The sequence below is a fragment of the Nomascus leucogenys genome, chromosome 22a (genome assembly GCF_006542625.1).
Source record: "Nomascus leucogenys isolate Asia chromosome 22a, Asia_NLE_v1, whole genome shotgun sequence".
In the NCBI taxonomy this organism is placed as follows: domain Eukaryota; kingdom Metazoa; phylum Chordata; class Mammalia; order Primates; family Hylobatidae; genus Nomascus; species Nomascus leucogenys.
In genome coordinates this window covers 89,660,533-89,677,325 of record NC_044402.1, presented here as the reverse complement: position 1 = coordinate 89,677,325, position 16,793 = coordinate 89,660,533, and positions in this window count along the sequence as shown.

Below are 16,793 nucleotides of genomic sequence, written 5' to 3'. Positions count from 1 at the left end.
CCTCACATACAACTTTGCTTCCACTGATAAGAAAATAAGAATGATTAAGCTCATTATTTATATATATTCTGCCTTGTAAAGCAGAGGAATTGCTGTGTGTTTAAAAACTACTTTCTTTTTCTTTTAGTCATAGAGAAATACTATTCTTTCCAGTCACCTTGTATCAACATGGGGCCATGTAACTAAGCCTGGTCAACAGAATATGAATGGATGTATGCCAGTTTTAAACATGACCTCTAAATTATCTTGCAATCTTAAACATGCTCTCTGTATGCTTATGAACTGACTGAATGTAGAGGATCTAGCAGAAGCACAGACAAAAGTCTGGCAGATGGTCACATCACAGTGTTTAACAGTGGCAAATCCATAAAAGTCTGCGGCAACCTTAATTCTTGCCTCCTCAGAAGACATAATTCAACTGAGGGGTATAAGACAGAGTGAGAGACTGAGGCAAGTTTTAAAACAGGAGTGAAAGTTTATTAGAAAGATTTAGAGCAGGAACAAAAGGAAGTAAAGTACACTTAGAAGAGGGCCAAGCAGGTGACTTGAGAGATCAAGTGCATGGTTTGTTGGCATACTTCCAGGGTCATGTGTCACTTCTCCCCTGATTATTTCCTTGGGGTGGGCAGTCTGCATGCACAGTGGGAGCCTGCCAGCACTTGGGAGGCGCCGTATGTGCAGTATGTTTACTGGAGTTGTACGCATGCTTACTTGGGGCATTCTTCTCTCACCAGTCAAATGCTCCTAGAAGGTCATATATCAGTTAAACTCAGCCACTTTGCCTCTTAGTGCTTATGCTTGAGCCCACTTACCCAACTCCTGAGATCTTATCGGGATGCTACTGATCACCAGTTTCAGGTTTTTCTATCTATTGGGAGACTCCCTTTTCCTGGTGCTGGCTGTGACCAATTATTATTTTAGAGAAACAGTGTAACAATCACCTGACCATCACCTGATGCTTGCCTGACATTCTCGATGAGGTTGTCGGGGAGAGACCCTCTCATGCCCTATTCATGCCTGACAAGCTACTTCCTGTAACAAAAGGAGCTGTGATCACTAAGTCACTACTTGAAGCAGAGCTGCCCAAGAGAGTCACCAAATCAGAAACATACTGTGACAAAAAGAATCAAACTCTGTAAAATATTTGAAGACTTTTATTCTGAGTCAAATATGAGTGAGCAGTGGCCCGTGACACAGCCCTAGGACATCCTGAAAACATGTGCCCAAGGTGGTCAGGCTATAGCTTGGTTTTATACGTTTTAGGGAGACTTAAGACATCAGTCAATGTGTGTAACATGAATATTGTTTCAATCCAGAAAGGTAGGACAACTTGAAGCCCTCTCTCTGAAGGGAGGGCTTCCAGGTCACAGATGGAGTCAAAGATTTCCTAATTGGCAATTGCTGAAAGACTTATTATCTAAAGACCTGGAATCAATAGAAACAAATGTCTAGGTTAAGATAAGGGGTTGTGGAGACCAAGGTTTTAAAATGCAGATAAAGCCTCCTGGTAGCAGCTTCAGAGGTCTTATCAGACCTAAAAAAGTGCCAGACTCTAAGTTCTCTCCTGGATCAAGGAAAAGGCCTAGAAAGGAATGGGGATTTTCTACAAAAAGTAGATTTTCCCTCCTGAGAGATAGCTTTGCAGGGCCATTTCAAAATATGTCAAAGAAATGTATTTTGGAGTAAAATACTTTGATTTCTTTCAGGGCCGGCTATCTGTCATGTGATGCTATATTAGAGAGACAGGCTGGATTTTGATGTCTTATTGCTTAATGTTAATGCTAGTCAGCTGTGCCCGAGTGCCAAAGGGAGGAGGGTATAATGAGGCATATCTGACCCTCCTTCCTCCTTCCCATCATGGCCTGAACTGGTTTATTTTGGAATGCCCTTGGCTGAGAGGGAGGGGGGAGGGCTTAGAATTTTATTTTTGGTTTACAATACACATGAGATTTTCCATGAGAAAACACATCCCTACACCCACACCTACACACCCACACCCCAGTTTATTGCCCAAATCTGTTACAGGAAAGTGGTCCTGATACAGACCCCAAGAGAGGGTTCTTGGATCTCACACAAGAAAGAATTCAGGGTGAGTCCACAGTGCAAAGCAAAAGCGAGTTTATGAAGAAAGTAAAGTAAAAGAACAGCTATTCCATAGACAGAGTAGGCCATTCCCAAAAGTAAGAGGAGGAATATGTCCACCCTAGGTACAATGCTTGTTTATGTACAGGATAAAAAAGATCATGGGCAGATGTGCCCTGCTACAGGGGTTTGTGATAAAGGATTTATTTTCTTAATTACTATATTTTGCAAGAATCAATATTGTTATCTTTAAAGCAAAATTAGGAATGCTTTTGTTCTCAAGATATCAAGATATTGACACTCCCAAGTCTGGGTTCGTTTAATAAACATTATCAATCTATTCTCTTAACTGTGAACTTCTAGAGGCTAAGAATACCTGACTTTCTGGGAATGCAGCTCAGCAAGCCCCATCCTCATTTTCCTAGCCCTCACTCAAAATGGAGTCACTCTGGTTCAATTGCCTCTGACAAATCCACTGAGATATTGTTTGTTATAGCACCTGGCATTATTAATCCTGATTGACACACATTTAAAAATGTGCAGTGGTAGGACTCTATTGTCTAATTTTTGTTTTGTGTACTGAATTTCTTCTTTCTGCTTATTAATTTTTAATTTTTATTACCTCCTTATAATGTGCTATTCATGTGTGCTTTTTCAAAAATTTCTAAGTGTTATATGTATAATTTATATGCAGGTAGAATATTAATTGATAGCAAGTAAGTTAAAAATCTTACCATATTTTGATTTTGTTTAAAGAAACATAACCAGAGTACACAATTGCTTCATAATCATTACTGTCCCAACATTAAAATTTAAGTGTAAAGAGAAGAAAAATAAATACTAAATTAATTAAAATAATTTCTATAAAAGGAATTCAGATGCGTTATATATGTAGAACCTCTTTTTCATCTTTGAAGACTGAATTCATATTAGCATGTTTTAATGTTTTAAGAAATATAGCAATGAACTTTTTTCCAGTAATTTGTATTTTCTTTAAGGCAAACACAGACATACAAAATAGGCATATTAGAAATTTACTTATTGGGTCACATTATATTTTGAGGAAATGGGTGGATAATGTTGGTTAATGAAGGAGGAGGGTTATGTATAATTACGTTTTACACTTAGAATGTTTAACTCACTGTTCGTTCAATCCCTCAAACACTCATCACACCAACAATACAAAGAAATAAACTTTAACCAAGAGCAAGTGATAAACTGTTGTACTTTGAACTCCTGTAACTTACAAAGAAAGAAAGTGGAATTATTCTAGAGATCTGTAAGGCTGTCAAATAGTCCCTGTGAAAAGCAATGTCAAGTAATGACATTCTTATTTTAGAAAGAATGACAGCTGAATTAAGCATGGTGACTTGTTAGGTAATAAAAACAAGATAACATTAATAGAATCTGTGTCACTTCCCATTGTCAAGACAGGTCCTCATTGAGGAAGCTATGAACCAGAATTCCCTCATTAATGAGCACACCAGTTTGTTTATTGTTAGAAATGTGAAAATGGTTCTGACAGCATTCCTAAAAATGCACATGATGAAGATGCATTTATTATAGGTCCTGTTATGTGGAAGCAGATTCTGAGATGGAGTTTGGGGTACAGGATAATTATTAGGGATCAACACCTGTGGAAAGAATTGGGAGGAAATAGGATTTAATAGACAGAAAAGCTAATCTGTGATGCAGACCCAACAAAGTTTCAGTCAACTCCATGGGGAGTGCTCTGGAGCATCTTAGATAGGAAAGATGTGCTCAAGTCCCTCAGCGGGTGATTGAGGATGATGGTATGGTAAGTGGGGCCACCCTTGCTTCCCTCCCTGATTCCTGGAACCCTTCAATCTTCCTATTGGAAACATACAAACATACATAGCACATAGTGCATGGCACAATACTAGTACAAAGTTCTTTGATTTAATGTCTGTATTGTATGTTGGAGGATGGCACCCCATTCTCAGAGAGCATTGCTTCTGAGCTAAGCTGGTGCTTCGATTCAATAGTCCTTCAAGAGAAAACTGAAATGGCCTCCAGCAGGCTATTGGACTCACTTCCACACTTTTCTCCTGTAAAGTGAATCCACTATTCTGAGGAATCCCATGCTGGTGGATCAAACGCATCCTGATAGAAAGAGGTGCTGACTGATGCCCTGAAGGGAGGTTGAACAAATCTAAATCCAGCATATATGTCTAGTTTTTTTTTTTTTTTTAGATTGAATATCTCTCTCTTCCAGGATGGAAGATATTCAGTGTAATCAACTTGTCACCAATTAGCCCATTGATCTCTTCAAGGAATAGTGCTGTATGAGTTTCAGTGTAGGTTTCTCCTACTAGCAGATTGGACATTTGGTTGCATAAGTAGGCAAAGTAGCTATCTGAGTTCATTTGTGCTGTTTTAACAAAATACCAAAGACTGGATATTTACAAACAATATGAATTTATTTCTAGCAGTTCTGGAGGCTAGGAAGTTCTAGATCAATGTGCTGTCAAGGTTTGGTATCTGGTGAGGGTTTACTCAATGCTTCCAAGGTAATGACTCATTGTTACATCCTCACATGGTGAAAGGCAGAAGAGCCAAAGGGCTGAATATATTGTGAAGTCTCTTTTATAAGGGCTTTAATCTTATCCATGAAGGAGGAGGCCTCATGAAATAGTCACCTACTAAAGGCTTCACCAGTTAATACTCCTGCATTGGCGATTAAGTTTCAACATAAATTTTGGAGGGAACACAAACATTCAAATCATAGCAGCAGGCTCGTAAATGCAAAGCTGTGCTGTTGGGCCCAAGCATTTCCTACCAGAACTACTTTATTCACATGCCACTACTGGGATGGTAGATTTGTGAGGCTTCTGATACCAAGTGGATAGCAATTATTTTATTTCTGGCAGCAATATGAAATATTCCGTCTTTTAAATTTTTGTTTTGGAGTCTAATGTTAAAAATTGCTGTTAGCTTTTGTTAGTATTTTCCTGATCTTTTTCCTTCCATTTTGTTTGTTTCAAACTTCAAATATATTTGTTTTCTTTTTTATGAGCCTCATAAGCAGTCATTTTTCAGTCCTTATTTGACTTGACTTATTCATATTATTTATAAAATTTGATTGCATTATTAATAAAATTTGATCACTTTCTCAGTGAAAAACTTCGTAAATAGCACATAGTGCATGGCATAATATACTTTTCACTGAGAAGAAAGTGATTAAATTTTATTTACTTCATTACCTACCAGAAGCTTGGAGGCACCTCCTATTACATATAGAAAAATATAAGAATGACTGGTGATATAGTTTGGCTATTTGTCCCTGCCCAATTCTCATGTTGAAATGCAATCCCCAGTGTTGAAGTTAGGGCCTAGTGGAAGGTATTTGAGTCATGGGGGTGATCCCTCATGTGTTGGTGCTGTCCTTGTGACAGTGAGTGAGTTCTCATGAGATCTGATTGTTTTAAAGTGTGGCACCTTCCCCCACCTCTGGCTTCTGCTCCTGCCATGTGATGTGCCTGTTCTCTCTTCACTTTTGTAAGCTTCCTGACTCTCTCTCACCCAGAAGCAAATGCGGACCATATGTTTCCTGTACAGGCCGAACAACCACAAGCCAATTAAACCTCTTTTCTTTATAAATTATCTGGTCTCAGGTATTTCTTTATAGCAATGCAAGAACAGACTAATACGACTATTATCTGTATCACTATTACTAATGAATATTATGCTGCTAATCTTAGCGAAAGTAACAAGGTAAAAAAATGAGAGTTATGAATATTGGAAAAATGGAAATAAAGCCCTTGTTATTTTTGGTAAAATGATTATTTACTTATAAAATCCAAGAGGACTGATTGTATAATAATTAGAACTTCTAAAACTGTTGAACAATGTGACTATTTTATATAACAGCAAACTTAATTAGAAATGCAATGGGAAAACACTTATAGTTAAACATACATACAAGCCTTAAAATATAGCAAAATTTTGAGATACAGAAAAAGACCTTCACAGAACATAAAATGTAAGACCATATTGCTAGTATCTTTAGTTGCAGAGACCTAGTCTACTCTAGCTTGTGATAAAAGAAAAACGTCAGCCAAATTAAAGGAGTTTTATTGAACAAAGAATGATTCATGACTCGGGCAGCCCCCAGAATCACAGCAGATTCACAGAGACTCTCGGGGTGCCTCATGGTCAGAACAAATTTGTGGACAAAAATGGTAAAGTGGCATACAAGAATTGGAAGTGAGGTACAGAAACAGTGACATTGGTTATAGCTCCGCATTTGCCTTATTTGAACACAGTTTGAACATTCAGCAGTCTATGAGTGGTTGAAATATGCTGCTGGGATTGGCCAACACTCAGCTATTGTTACAAGTGCATACTATTAAGTTAGGCTTTGAATTTTGTCTGACTATTAAGCTAGGTTACAGTTCATCTACAAGGACTCAAATGTAGAAGTACAGAGTCCTTCTCAGGCCATATTTAGTTTGCTTTAACACTTATTTAAGCAAGAGAGGATTTAGTATGGGATATTAGTCATGTTCCCAGCTCTTTAGGTGGTTTGACAGGACCAACTCCAGGGTGAATATCCAGGAACAGTTTTGGGGGGCCTATAGAGGTTGCGGTGACTGGCAAATTTATTGAAAAAGGATATGAATGGAAACATGCACCTGAAAGCAAGTCTTGAACAGTGTTGTAGTTTACAAAGGACTTTTATATAAAAGAAATGAATGTAAGAGAAATACAGTAGTTCTCCCTTATTTGGGAGGAATGTCTAGGATTTCCATGCATGCCTGAAACTGTGGATAGTACTGAACCGGAAACCAATTGCTGTCAGTTGGTTTCTGTTTATGTCTTGCACCCACAAATTTAATGTCCTTTCCATCTCAACTAAGCACTTACCATGCACTGTGGCTGTAACTTCTGCAGTTTGAGGGGCAACAGTGAAACTAGTGCAAATTTCTTTTTCCTTCTTCAGAATTTCATGGATAGAAGATTTCTTATTAATGTAGATCTTGGCAATCTCAGCACACCATTTTTTTGTTTTCATATTGAGTTGAGAACTTTCATCTCTTCACTTAAAGGAAGCACTTTATGGTTCCTTTTTGGCATATCCAAATTGCCAGCATCACTACTCTTGGGCTTTGGGGCCATTATGAAGTAAAATAAGAGTTCCTTGAGTGCAAGCACTATGATACCACAGTAGTTGATCTGATAACCTAGCCAGCTACTAAGGGAATGACAGACCAGGAGTAGACAGTGTAGATATGTCAGACAAAGGGATGAGTCAACGTTTGGGCTTGATGAAGCAGGAGAGTGCAAGATTTCATCATGCTAGTCAGAACAGTGGGCAATTTAAAATGCATTTGTTCATTTCTGGAATTTTCCTTTCAATATATTTGGACCTTGATTGACCACAGGTAACCGAAATTGTGAAAAGCAAAACCACACATAATGGGGATTTCTGTAATTCTAAGATACTATTTTTTGAAGTGCACTTTAGATCAGGGTTGTTGGGCAAGAACGACCTATAAGAAAATAGGAAGAGACAGAGTGAGGTGGATGAGAGAGCCCTGCCGCTTACCGCCTGTTCAGGAAGTTATATATTCTGTGTATTTGTTGGGGTAAAATTGAGAGGGGTCTGTAGAGTAAAGAGCTGGCTTCTTAAGTTCAGGCTTCCGGTACTGTAATGTTTTGCCATTATCCTAAAATATTGCTAAGCAAACAGCCCCTTAACTTCAGAGAAGCTTTCAAGTTTTAAATGCTAGTGGACAATATTGGGAGATGTTTACATCTCAGAATTATGTGATTCATAGGAAAATCACTGGGAAATTTCAATATTTACTACTTTGAACAGGCAAATATGCCTAAAACACACTAATTTAGTTAACTGCAATTAATGACAAAAATTAGAGTAGATTTTCAGTAAACTGTAAATTTAGGATATAGAGAAATGAGATCTTCATAATGAAATTATCAGATTAAGTGAGGAAATTAGTAGAAAACTTTATTCAAATAAATAGTTACTCAATTTTTGGAGATATAGTATTATCCCCTTTAATTCTGGCTAAATCACTACATATGTTCTGTGATGTCTGAAAAAAATTTGTATTTGTGTTTTGATTTCTACTTTTCTATGATTTAGATACAGACTAGTGTTAGCACAAAACTCTTTCCTCAGGAAACTCTTTCTACATATATTTTTAGGTAATAATTAGTTTTCTAACAAAAGAAAGATACAACAATATAAATATTTTATGAGTATTTCAAATAAATATGGAGAATATTTTATTTTGTGGTTTCTTCTGGATTCAAGGCATTTTATCCTTTAGTTTGATAAATACATTGAATCTCTGGTGAAATTCATTTTTTTGAGTAACTCATGCAGTAAAACCAGATTGTGGAGCTGTTTACCATGTTATTAACTATTTTTCAGTGACAATATTTAATAACATGATAGTCCATAAAATTTGGGCAAACAATCTCATATAGATTTGTAAATTTGGTGTAATTCACTGCACTGTGAGGAAAAAACAGTAAAAATGATAGATTTTTAAAAGAATACAAATAAACACATACGAATTTGGTAACTTCTAAGATAAAACTATAGAGATTCTTATTTCCCAAGTATTTAATGATTCTGATTTAGCATATAATACATTATTTTACTGGGCTTAAAGTGGTTTAAGTGAATTGGGTAGGGCATCAGAAAGGTGTATTTGAAGCATATTGTTGTTCCAGTGTAATTAACAATATTACATTTATATTTACCTTTTATTTCCATGAACATTTAATGTGGCAGGCATGGACTGAGGGAGATGCTGTCACAGATCATCCTTTTTTTTTTTTTTTGAGACAAGGTTTCACTCTGTCACCCAGGTTGGAGTGAAGTGGCATGATCATGGCTCACTGCAGCCTCTACTTCCTGAGTTCAAAGCAATCCCCCCACCACAGCTTCCTGAGTAGCTGAAACTATAGATGTTTGCCACCATCACTGGCTAATTTTTGTATTTTTTGTAGAGATAGGGTTTCTCCATGTTGCCCAGGATTCCTCCTGCCCCAGCCTCCCAAAGGGTTGGAATTATAGGTGTGATCCACCATGCCCAGCCAGATCATCTTTCTTTAATTCTCACAAAAAATCCTTTGAGATGGTGAACACATGATCATTTTCCTTTAAGGAATGTCTTTAGAGAGACTATCTGACTTTCCGAAAGTCACATTTCTATTCTTCGGGGCAGCATTAGAATGAAAACTCCAACATGTCTGAACCACAGCCAATGCCTGTTGCAGTATGGATGCCACTTTGCATATTTTGGGACCATCTAGGCCTACTGCTATTGCTACTTACTCCTCAGACACACCCATTCTGCAGGGTTGTCCCTCCTCTGGCTGTAGCTCCTAAGGACATTTCTACTTCTCCTGCCTCAGGAAGATTGTCATCTTATTCTTGGGGTTTTTTTCCCCTTCCAAGACTTGACTGAAGAATGGGGATACAGTTTTACCCTTCTTCCTTTCTTGCTGTCCTAAACACAAAGCTTCTTTGTTTCTCCACATTTGCTGCCATATACACACATTTTTTTTTATTTTTAAATACAGTGAAGAAAATATAGATGATAACAGAAAACCTGGATGTAATAAAAACTTCCAATTTTACACAGTCTCTCTAGTTGAATAGTTTCTGATGTAATTTCTGATTCTCTTCTGAGAATGTATAGAGTGGATTTAAAAAATACAGTCAGAGAGAGAAAGGCAGACACATCCATAAAAATATGTCCACCCAACTTTTTTTGCAGGAAAAAAAGATAATTTGTAAAGAAAGTATAATATGCTGACTGGCAAGGAATTTGCATTTTCAGTCAGAAGACTGTAAGTGTTATTACCTGGTCATGAGAATCTTGGCCCTGCTTGGCTCAAGTATCTGTGTATAACAATCCCTAAAAGGGTTCTCTAACCTGGAGATTGATGCACACCATGGAATGATTTGCTGAACAGGCTATTCTTTCTTTTCTTTCATGAGAACTGCCGCCAGTACATGCTTACTTATGATGAATTTTAAAGGCCATAGAGGGCATCCTTACACAAGTCTCTAGTTCCACTTTGCACAATAGGTTGGTTCTTAATAATTCTGGGTGTTGCTATTTTTTTTAAGATGTCATGGGATCTCATCTACATTAAGAAAGAACTTCTTGATTTAGGGTCATTTTTTATTAAGTTTTTGCTTAAAGCCAGTACTTAAGTGCAGTATGCAAGCACCATGACCTGCTTTGGAATCAAAACAAAACAGATTGATTTTTCTCCTCCAACACTGAAATATAGATGCTGTGAACTTCATTAAACATCAGCCCAGGAACAGCATAAAAAGGGCAATGCAATTTAATCTTCATCTTTCCCATAACTTGTTGGTATCTTCAAGTAATATTTGACAGATACCCATTATATTTCATGTCCTAAAATGACTATATTGTACCATTAGGGAGTATACTCTTAAAATATTAAAATATGTTTGCCCCACAAATTATAGGCAGAATGTTGGTATCAGATCTCAGCAGTTCTTCTTTGCAGGTTAGTTAGCATTTGAGCCATGTATCGAGGTGGGCTCATGGGTCTGGGGTGGAGGTATTTCCTAAACCTGATGGTATGTCTATATGACAACAAAAAAGATGATCTTAATAAATGATAGCCTTATCGCAATCAGGACCTCTTTAAATTAATGCAGTTTTCAAATTACTTCTGTTTTTTAAAAATCAATGGAATTGTATATCTGAATATGATATTAAAAACTAATGGTTTAAAAACTTTAGCTTAAAGCCAGCAAAATAGTAAATATACTTCTTGGATAGTAGTCTGGAAAATTCAGTTATTAGTTGTATGCAGATAACTGTGGGTTTAATACAATATTTATTTTCCTGTCTGCTTTTAGAAAAACAAAGCAAAATAAAACTTCAGAAAATGGTAGACAAAAGCTGTGGGGTAGCATTAAAAATGTTAAATTTTGCTTTTGTATCAGGATATTCAGTGGGATTCAATGTTCAATGTTTAGGGTCAAAGCTGAAAAATCTGAGGTATTAAGTACCCATAATTTACACTTCATTCAGAGTTAGTAGTAAGTGACGGAACTAACCCTTCTGTATTATCCTCTTTCACTTATATGAAATGAATAGGTTAGAGAGATAGAAAGTGTCGTACATGCAGTGATTGTGTTAGATATATCCCTTTCTCCTCCTTAGGGGAGAAATGGTGATTCTTTTCTTTCTAAAGCCAAACTGGGAGAAGGAGGGGCTCCAAGAGAGTCACTCATAAAGAATGGAGGTTCCTACCAGAAGGAGAAACTGGCTGGGATTTTGTTTCCTGTTTGAATGTCTGCTTAGCCAGTGTGCTAATCTATCTCTTGGTCTATTTCAATGAATGAGAATACAATAAGAGATTGTTGGCAGAATGGAGAGAGACTGCACTCCCACCATCTGGTGTAGCAAAGATGAAGTCAGGCATATATCATAGAAGGTAAGCAGACTTTGGCCACCCTACTTAGCTTTTTTCTGGTCAGGGAGACCCCAGCAGGAAAAGGCAGTAGATGTACAGCCATGGGAGGGAGATGGGATTGGAGAATGAGGTTGACCTGGAGCTTAAGGTACTTCAGCAGAGAATTGTGCTATAAGGGAACTCTTCAAGGCTTTTCTAAGAACTCATACAACCCTCACAAGAGTCAGGATTTGGATGGCTTCCATGCATAAGGCATCAATGTCCAGCCAGAGAAGCAGAGAAATCTGTCACAGAGAGGGTTATAATAGCAGCCAGTTAAACAAAAAGGCACTTGTTTCTCTCCCTCTCCATTTTCCCTACCCTCAACCCATTAAAGGAGCTAGGCTTTGAAGAGAAAGAATGATGAAGGGAGAGAATAATACATACATACAGACTTGTCTCTTTTTCCTGTCCCATCACTACCTCTAGCAGTCAAAGTCTGTCCTCATGTTTGGGGCCAAGAAAGTTTAGACTGAGTTCAAGATTGCAACTTTTCATTGGACTGGATTTTAATAACCAAAAGTTACTAGAAAGTTATGGAATCTATCAAATATAACATTAAGGAATGAGAAAAACATTTGACAAAATATTATTAAAAACAGTGGTTGAAACAATAAATGATATTATGTTTAAATTCCAACTGTTTGAATTCATAGTGGTATTCATTTTTGAGAAAATGTCTTTCATTGGTTTGGCAGACAGAGTGGAGAAATAACATGGGATAAATGTGCATTGAGGGGCCACCTCTACTTCACTTCAGCTTCTGGAAAAAGTAAGAATTTCAAGACTGTAGGTATTTAGTTACAATCAAAGATGTGAAGGACATTTTTGTGGTTGTGGTTTTATATGGGTTAGACTTCTACGTAAGAACATTTAAAAGAAAAGCTCACATAATATGAAAGCATCTGGATTTCTCTTCATCAAATAATAAGTTGTCAGTTATATGAGTACAAAGGTGAATCACTGTGAATCAATTTTTAAATTAAAAAAGTTAATTTTTTGAGTACATAGTAGGTATATGTATTTATGGGATACATGAGATATTTTGGTACTAGCATATAATGCATAATAACATACAAAGTGCCTCACAGTCAAAGAGACAAAACATACACAAAAATCATTCTCATTTTAGAGTTTTAAAAAATGCCCTAAAATAATGACAAATTTAATGTAGCCATAAGACTACATTATGAATGTAGTCATAAGACTGCATTGACTACAATGTAATAAAATTAGAAATAAATAGTGAAAAGATATTTCAGAGGTGCAGTCTGGTTTCCAGGAGTGGTGCAGTAGCTTGTATTGAACTAATTATCCTATTGATAATAATTACAAACTGCATACAAAATACTTTTAAAAATCTTTGAAGTTATTGGAAATCAATCAAAAGCAGATAAAACTGGAGGAGAATTGTTTCTTCAAAGATCAGCACCACCACGGTTGAGATCAATGTTTATATGGCTTTTCCACTGGGAGCATTTTCAAGACATATGGCACAGAGTATATAGAGTTTGATCAGAAAGTCACAGTTTTACTAGCCTGAAGAGGCAGAGGATGGGGGCTACCAGATTGGCTAGAAATTGGTGGCAGAATCCAATAACTGGAAGCCAAAGAGGGAAATCATTAAAATCTATACAAATTCCCTACTCTCCTCAACTATTTGGCTTACTTTTCAACTGCACATATGCAGAAGTCTTACCATATAGCGCAACAAGAAAACAACAGCTGAAGGTTTGAAAAGGATGAGCCGATATTTTGAGAGGGACGGAGTTTACAGTTCCAGTCCTATCAGATTATAGAATCTTGGTAAATACTTCAGGATTTTTACTGAAACCCAAGAAGGACTATACTTTAAAAAATAACTATATCCCAGGAATAAGGGATTTATATTTGGACTAAGGCAAAACCTTTCTACTCATAATTTAATTGCTTGCTGAAACAAAACTAATACTCTTCAGAGGAAGATAATACAATGAAAGAGCTGTACCATTTATAATCAGTAATGGCTGGATACAATCTAGAATAACTGGACAAATGAAGAAAGAGCAAATGTGATCTGTTGTTAAGAGAAAAATTGGTCACTAGAAACAGACCTACAGACATAGATGTTAGTAGAATAAGCAGAGTGACTTTAAAATGACCAGCAGGATAACTACATAAAGGAATAAATTTAAAAGATGGGTATAATGTGTGAAGAGATACGGAATTTGAAAATTTGGAAACTGTTAAAAAAAAAAAAACCAATAGCGGTCCTAGAAGAAAAAAAGTATAGTATTAAAACTTAAAATTTTTTTTCAGATGGCCTTAACAGTAGATTGGAAGCAGCAGCAAAATTTTTGGCTAAACTTGAGAAACATCTACATTGAAGCATAAAGACAAAAAAAGAACTGAGCCTTAGTGCTTGTGGAGCATTTTCAAGCAGCCCAGAATAGGTGTAATTAGAGGCTCAGAGGAGAAGAGAATGAGGCTGAAAATTTATGTTTTCTATTTTTTTAAGTTTGATTAAAAAACTGCAGTAACCTGTAAATCCTGGAAGCTCAAAAAATCCCAAGAAGAATAAATACAAAGAAAACCACATCTGTGAGCATCAAACTGTTGAATAAAAAAGATGATGAAAATGTTCTGTCTTTGATTGATGTGGGATTTCACAGGAACATATGTTTGTCAAAACTTATAAAACAGTACATTTTCATCTATCAATTTTACTCTTTGTAGATCTCAGTTTAAAAAAAGGAGGCTCACGGAATTTAAGTTTATACTGCTAGAAACGTTGGAACCAGAATTTGTATCCATGTTGTCAATGTGCTGTATACATTCACGTGGCTAAATCAATTTTGTCAAACTAAGTTAAATAATTTTTTTTCTTCAGGACCTCTGGGAATCTTTTTTTTGAGACTGAGTCTCATTCTGTTACCCAGGCTGGAGCGCAGTGGGGTGATCTCAGTTCACTGCAACTTCTGCCTCCAGGGTTCAAGTGATTCTCCTGCCTCAGCCTCCCAAGTAGCTGGGATTACAGGCACGTGCCACCACAGCCGACTAATTTATGTATTTTTAGTATTATTTGTATTTTTAGTTTCGCCATGTTGGCCAGGCTGGTCTCAAACTCCTGACCTCAAGTGATCCACCCCCACCCCCTTAGCCTCCCAAAGTGCTGGGATTACAGGCTTGAGCCACAGTCCCCAGCCAGGGAATCTTTAGTATGTTAATTTGGACTCAGAATCTTTAAAGGAATAAACAATCATTTCTCAAGCTTAATTTGCTACAATGTCCTTTGTGTGGAACATTTTGAGGGAATAATATTTAATATTCAGAGGAACATGCTTTCAAACATGCCCTCTTGGTAATAAAACTTTCTAGGAATCTTTTCTATTCTAGAAAGAATAAAAGAAAGTGTGTAGCTGGGTATGGTGGCTCACGCCTGTAATTCCATGACTTTCGAGGTGGAGGCAAGAGGATCGCTTGAGCCCAGGAGTTCAAAACCAGTCTGGGCAACAAAGCGAGACCCTGTCTCTACAGAAAAATTAAAAATAATTAGCTAGACATGGTGATATGTACCAGTAGCCCAGCTACTCAGGAGGCTGAGGTGGGAGGATTAGAGGATTACTTAAGCCTGGGAGATCAAGGCTGCAGTGAGCCATGATTGTGTCACTGCACTCCAGTGACTACTTTAAAAATTCCATTTTAGAAAGTGATTATGTTAAGAATATTTGATTGCACTGACAAATGTGATAAATTCCAAGAATAACAGATTATTAGGAATATAATAAAGTCTCTGAAATAACTAAAAAGGGGTATCAGATTTTTCCTCCTCTAATCGACTCTAATCAAATGTTAGAGTTGATTAAGGTAAATGTGATGTGACTGTTTTTGCCTCATTATGTAGTACATATATTTTCACAGGGCCAGCTGACACAGGCTATATAAATACAGTTTTCAAAACTGGAGGAAGAAAATATTAAATAACTTTCATTTTATTTTATGTTCCCTCAACAGCAGACCTGGAAACAACGTTGATAGTGCAAGTTTGAATGCCGATTCCAGGAAACACTTGTAAGGGAGTGAGACACTGAAGGGAAGGAAAGCAATAGGGTGCTGTCAGCCCCTTCAGGCTGCTCTAACAGACTACCATAACCTGGGTTGCTTTTTTTTTTTTTTTTTTGAGACGCAGTCTCGCTCTGTCACCCAGGCTGGAGGGCAGTGGCATGATCTCAGCTCACTGCAAGCTTTGCTTCCCGGGTTCATGCCATTCTGCTTCAGCCTCCCCAGTAGCTGGGACTACAGGCGCCCACCACTATGCACAGCTAATTTTTTGTATTTTGTTTAGTAGAGACGGGGTTTCACCGTGTTAGCCAGGATGGTTTCAATCTCCTGACCTCGTGATCCGCCTGCCTCGGCCAAAGTGCTGGGATTACAGGTGTGAGCCACTGCGCCTGGCCCTCTGAGTTGCTTTTAATCAATAGAAATTTAGTTTTCACGGTTCCAAAGGCTGGGAAGTCTAAGAAAAGGCACCAGTAAATTCAGTGTCTGGTGAGGGCTGGCTTATGGGTTCATGGACAACTGTCTTTTTGCTTGTCCTTATGTGGCTGAAGGGGATAGCTAGCTCTCTGGGGTCTCTTTTATAAAAATACTAATCCTTATCATGAGGGCTTCACCTTCATGACTTAATTCCCTCTTAAAGGTTCCACCTCCTAATCCTAACCTCGTGGGTTAGGATTTCAACATAATTCTGGGGAGACGCAGACAGTCAGATAATAGTGTATTATTAAACCAGTTACCACTTGTTCTATCCTACTGCAAAATTCTGGGGGATACAGTAGAATACTTCAGACTTATCCTAGCTGAGGGAAAAGTTAACTGGGATGTTTATGTACCAACTCCCATCAGTCACCGGTTGAGAATTGCTCCCATGGGAGTATTAATTCTCAAGCATTTCTGGTCTGACTTCTGCACAGTGCACGCAGGCTCTAACCAGTAAAGCCCTCAACCTTTGGAAGCAGCAGAATGGCCGACGTCAAGGTGTAAGGGTGAGATATCTTCCTTATAGTTTCAGTTTAGCTCTTAGATAATTTCTTACCCAAAATAGATATTAATCATGAGCCAATTTTCCTAAGTAGATTTTTTTCTCGCTTCAAAAGTAAATTATCAACTAATAAGCTGTGGTCTTCCATACAATATATGTGGCTTCATCTACCCATGGTATATATTGA